Source organism: Balaenoptera musculus, chromosome 14 (genome assembly GCF_009873245.2).
Source record: "Balaenoptera musculus isolate JJ_BM4_2016_0621 chromosome 14, mBalMus1.pri.v3, whole genome shotgun sequence".
In the NCBI taxonomy this organism is placed as follows: domain Eukaryota; kingdom Metazoa; phylum Chordata; class Mammalia; order Artiodactyla; family Balaenopteridae; genus Balaenoptera; species Balaenoptera musculus.
In genome coordinates, this window is record NC_045798.1 from 4,380,737 (window position 1) to 4,386,736 (window position 6,000).

Consider the following 6,000-nt stretch of genomic DNA (forward strand, 5'->3'; position numbering starts at 1 on the left):
TAGGGAAAGTCTTCTGGGAACCGCCGTTCAGAAGGAAGTTCCTCTCCTCGGGCTGCAGCCCCCTGTCGATCATGGTCGTGCACTCCTCCGACGGGAGGGTCACGTCCACCGGGTTCTCCAAAAGCTCCACGTCGTTCCCCAGCCAGACCCAGTCATGGGAATGGGGGATGTCGCCTTGCTCACTCACGGCGAATCTTCTGTGTCTGTATTTCCATTTCATAAATTTCATCCATTATCCTGGCATAAATAATGTGATATAACCCCTCGGGTATGAGGAACAAATTTGTATACTTTCCTGAATGCAGTCCTGTGTATATGAACTAACTGAATGTCATAAAGCAGAATTTCACTTTGAATCTTCCAGAAAGAGTTTAAAAGATCATGTGATGCCTCTGAATCACTTTTGAGCACAGGTCATCAGGCTACTGCTCGAGATACTATCACTTCAAGCACCCTTTATTAGGAAGACAGGCTCGTTTGAAGCATCTGAGAAAAGATGTATCGTATTATGGGGACAGGTGTGCTTGAAAGATGCAATGACCTTGGTATAATTGAAACGAATTTGCTACAAGCTTAACTGTGGCGCAGAGGTTTCAAGTTGTCTATAATTAATATCAGCCAACAGATACTTGGTGCCTGTTAGCCATACTTGTTTAAGTAACAGAAATAGAGTTTTCAAGTATCAATGATTATTTACTTTAGAAAAAGAAAGACATGTGAGCCTTTGGTTGTGGTCTGAGGCAGTTCCCCTCTCACAGATAACCTGCCATAACGTGGTATTTGGACACGTCGTCAGTGTGTAAAACCATATAAGGGGGAAATTTGTCCAACTCACTGATTACTTTTCTCAGAGACAGGACAGACTAGGTAAGAAGCAGGAATAAGTTCAAGAATCACCAGTCCCAGCTATGAGTGCTCTCTACGGATCTCCTTTGCAGGATGTGACAGAGAGAGAAGTGGTCTCAATTGGCTGGGGACGAAAGGACTCTGGACTCTTACCTGCTGTGGGGCTTGAAGAACGCCCTGGGCAGCCGCTGTTGAGATGACGGCTCTTTTGTCCGAACTGTGAGGCTTCAGGGAAAGAGACAAGCAGGCCACCAACTGCACGCCCAGGTCCACGATGGTGACACGGTCATCCAGGATGGTCACCGTCTTCTCAGCCAGGATGGAGTCAGAGAGAGGCGACAGCACCTGCAGGGTCAGCGAGAAAGCTCAGGTCTCTGCCCCTCACAAAACTAATGAGGAAAAAAGGAACGAAAAAGGTAAAATGCCTACAGAAGTAAATGGAGGTTTAAAATCAGGTGCTACGTGCTCATGGTCATCAAGTAGTTAACTTCTGCCATTTGGTGGGGGTTTTAACATCTGTAAAGCAACTCAGGAAATGTGCATCTGTTATCTAGGTACTTCAGGGAGGAACTAAAGATTCTGTGACTGCCAGATGGCCAATTTACTGCTTAAATTCTTCCCAGTTCTCCTGTCCCCAATGCGATTTTTGTCACTACATGTGCATATCCTTTCAATCATTAATTCCTGAGCCAGGCTTTTGTAACTCAAGGGAGGCCCGGGAGACTGCTGCTTTCCTGCAAACAAGAGGCAGGCAGGGGATACGGGGGAGCGGTCTGTCCTGGGAAGGCCCCATAGCGTCCTGCTCGGTTACAGACACACGCCATGGCTCGCTGGTACTGCAGCGAGCACCCCCTCCCATCCTCCTTCTTGTCCTCCTCCTCATCACTCTCTTGGTGGTCTTGGGAATCGAACAAAACCAGAGCGAGCGTAATCATCATTAAAGATGTTTTAAATATCTTCAATTTTCCAGTGACTGTGGGACGGTACAGAGTAAAATGACAGGACTGGGATCCTCTCTTGGTCAGACAGGCCCATCACTGATTCATTTACCAATCTCTTCAGCCATCAGGTACTAGGGTGGTGTTTATTTTGTGCCAGAATTGCTGCTTCCTGCCCAGAACCCTGAAGACAAAGACACTGTCTCTTGCCTTCAATTTGGTTTCGCTCAAGTGGAAGATACAGCCCCAGACAGGCCGTTATGGGATGAAGAGGATGAGTCCGTGGTCCCCAAACTTTGCTGAGGGAGCCTGTTAGCAACCCACTGCCTGGTTTCAGCCCTCGGCACTTCACTCAGGACGTCTTGGGGTGGGAGCCAGGAATCCATTAATTTTTAAAGAGCACCTGGGGCTTCCCTGGTGGCACAGTGGTTAAGAATCCACCTGCCAATGCAGGGGACATGGGTTTGAGCCCTGGTCCAGTAAGATCCCACATGCCGTGGAGCAACTAAGCCCGTGCTCCACAACTACTGAGCCTGCGCTCTAGAGCCCGCGAGCCACAACTACTGAGCCCACGAGCCACAACTACTGAGCCCACGAGCCACAACTACTGAGCCCACGCGCCTAGAGCCCGTGCTCCACAACAAGAGAAGCCACCGCGATGAGAAGCCCGTGCACTGCCACAAAGAGTAGCTCCCGCTCGCCGCAACTAGAGAAAGCCCGCGCGCAGCAACGAAGACCCAACGCAGCCAAAAATAAATAAATAAAATAAAATAAATTTAAAGAGCCCCTGCTGTTGCCAGTGTGTAATAAACCTTGGGAGCCACTGGTTTGAGCTCCAGAATGAAACAAACCCAGTTCCATGGTCGGATCCACCCTGACTCAGACAAAGGGCATGAGTACCCAATCTTCATGTAAAATCGGGGCATGCCCACCTCTCATGTGGCTTTTGTAGCACTGAGGAAAATACAAAATAACATGTGCAGTGTGTTTGGCCTGAGGCCAGCACAGAGCCCTCAACAGAATTTCAGAGTGACGGTTATTAAGGACGCAAGGGGTGATTTCACGGGGTTCAGCACAGACTCTGCGGGACACAGAGAAAGGATGACTCACAGGACCTTAGGGAAACAGTTGAGGGGGAAGGGCTTGTTAGCAATGACAAAACCCCCGTGTCACCTCTATGGCTCTGAACTGAGGACAAAAGACCAAAGATTACAACAAAAGATACTCCCATGGCTCTTATGGCTTAAATTCTAAGTCTGGGGAGATGGGAGCCAGAACAATGGATGACAACTAAAATATCTATTTATTATAAATCACGATGTCACACGCAGCCTGTAACATGTCATCAGCTCTTGGGGGGAATATTCCCTGCTACATCATTGTTATTATGTCCTACATAGACCCGATTTCTAATCTTGGGGCTATTTCCGGTTGCCCTCTGTGTTACAGAGGGCATTGGGACCCCCACTAGCACCCACAGCCTTGACAACCCTCCGTCATCAAGCAGAACTCTGTTCTCTTCTACCTTTTTATTTATTTTTAATTAATGTTTATTGGAGTATAATTGATTTACAATGTTGTGTTAGTTTCTGCTGTACAGCAAAATGAATCAGTTATGCATATACATATATCCACTCTTTTTTAGATTCTATTCCCATATAGGTCATTACAGAGTATTGAGTAGAAGAAGCCTATGAAAAGATGCTCAACATCACTAATTATTAGAGAAATGCAAATCAAAACCACAATGAAGTCCCTCCGTACACCAGTCAGAATGGCCATCATTAAAAAGTCTATAAACAATAATGCTGGAGAAGGTGTGGAGAAAAGGGAACCCTCTTGCACTGTTGGTGGGAATGTAAATTGATAACAGCCACTGTGGAGAACAGTATGGAGGTTCCTTAAAAAACTAAAAATAGAATTACCATAGGACCCAGCAATCCCACTCCTGGGCTTATATCTGCAGAAGACCATAACCCGAAAAGAGACATGCACCCCAGTGTTCACTGCAGCGCTATTCACACTAGCCAGGACATGGAAGCATCCTTCCATCTTTCTAAATCTGTGCATCTGCCCAGCAGCGAGGTGAGCACGGTGGCCCTTCCCGCGAAGCCTGTCTTCTCCAGTAACAGCGTCCACTTAAGGGGCTGTTAGATTCCATGAACATAAACGTCCTTCCCTTTAATTCACTTTCTGTTTATGCAACAGGATGGGCGCTTTATCTTCTGGTTTCAGCCTCTCTTCTGCCTCAAAATCAGATAACCAGCCACAGGCAGTTATCAGCACTCATGATGTTCCCATGCTGGGGAATTCATCGCCTCCGAACTGCTTGATTCTCGGAGCTGATAACTATTTTGAAAGTCAAAGCAAAACAATAACAACAAAAATCACTTATTTATCATGGTATTGGGGAAAGTTTCCTTCTTCTTTTTCTTCCCCTCAGGGTGTTTATACTATATGTCTCTTTATAGACTCTGCAACACCCATTGTAGAAAAGAAATATTATAAAAGCAAATTTATGTCGCTGTAATTTGTTTTGTGACAATGTTACGGAAAGGGCTCAGGGCAGGCTGTTCCAAAATGTGCCAAAGTGGCATATTGATTATTTTGAAATAAAGTTACTTGAGAAACAGCTGGTGCAAGAAGGATGCTCTGACCCTTTCTGCTGTCTCCCTGAAAGCAGGAAATAAATCTCCCACGTGAAAGGTACCTTCCCTTTACCAGGAGATAGAAAGATATCCTTATCACCAAAGAGGAGGAAATCAGGGCTGTATAAACAAACCTTGTTACTTCTTCACTAATTACCCCCAAGCCCAAATTTCTTTGTCTTGTCAATTCTTCACAAATGTGTTGTTTCTCTGTCTAAAAAGTGTGAAAGCTACCTGCTCTGGACACTTCTTTGAGCCTCATATTTCTATGAACTCCCGTCCGCACAAAATTAAAATTTGATTTTCTCTGTCTCATGCCCATTTAATTTTTAGGGCAGCCAGAAGAACCCAAAACGGTAGGGGGAAATGTTACCCCTGCCGACACAATCAAGCAGCTGTAAGCACACTGCTCTAATCTGGGCCACCTTGTTTCTTTATAATATGTCCTTCTTTCTTTCTTTCTTTCTCTCTTTCTTTCTCTCTTTCTCTCTTTCTCTCTCTCTCTCTCTCTTTCTTCTTTCTTTCTTTCTTTCTATTTTTGGCTGTGTTGGGTCTTCGTTTTTCTGTGCGAGGGCTTTTCTCTAGTTGCAGCAAGCGGGGTCCACTCTTCATCGCGGTGCGCAGGCCTTTCACCGTCGCGGCCTCTCTTGTTGCGGAGCACAGGCTCCAGACGCGCAGGCTCAGTAGTCGTGGCTCACGGGCCTAGTTGCTCCGCGCCATGTGGGATCCTCCCAGGCCAGGGCTCGAACCCGTGTGCCCTGCATTGGCAGGCAGATTCTCAACCACTGCGCCACCAGGGAAGCCCCCACCTTGTTTCTTGATGAAGTTTTTGAATGAAGTAAATCCAGGAGAACATTTTCTAAAAAAAGCAGCCCGGTTATGAATAGTATTGACCACTCACTCCTATTTTACGGCAGTGATGACACATTATTCTAGAATTTGTGTTGTACCTTATTTTTCCCCCAAACTGGGAAATTCTTTACCACTGGTCCACACTGATACTTGGCTGCAAGGGACACTGCTGTGTTTCCTTGTGTCTGTGCAGGTGTGATTCGGCGCTTCTGGTTCTGTTTGTGGCATAAAGAATGATTGATTACGAAGACCATAGGGACTTCCCTGCTGGCACAGTGGTTTAGAATCCTCCTGCCAATGCAGGGGACACGGGTTCGAGCCCTGGTCCGGCAAGATCCCACATGCCGCGGAGCAACTGGGCCCGTGAGCCACAACTACTGAGCCTGCATGCCACAACTACTGAAGCCAGCACATCTAGAGCCCGTGCTCTGCAACAAGAGAATCCACCGCAATGAGAAGCCTGCACACCGCAACGAAGAGTAGACCCCGCCCGCCGCAACTAGAGAAAGCCTGCGTGCAGCAACGAAGACCCAACGCAGCCAAAAATTAATTAATTAATTAAAAAAAAAAAACAAAGAAGACCATAGTCTGGGCAGAAACAAAGGGCAGTGCTCAGAGGTGCTTGGGGAGTTCATAGCCCACATGTCCTTGGACATGACCTCAAGGAACTTTTTATCCCCTACTGATTCAATGCAAGCCAGCAAACTGGGGAAACA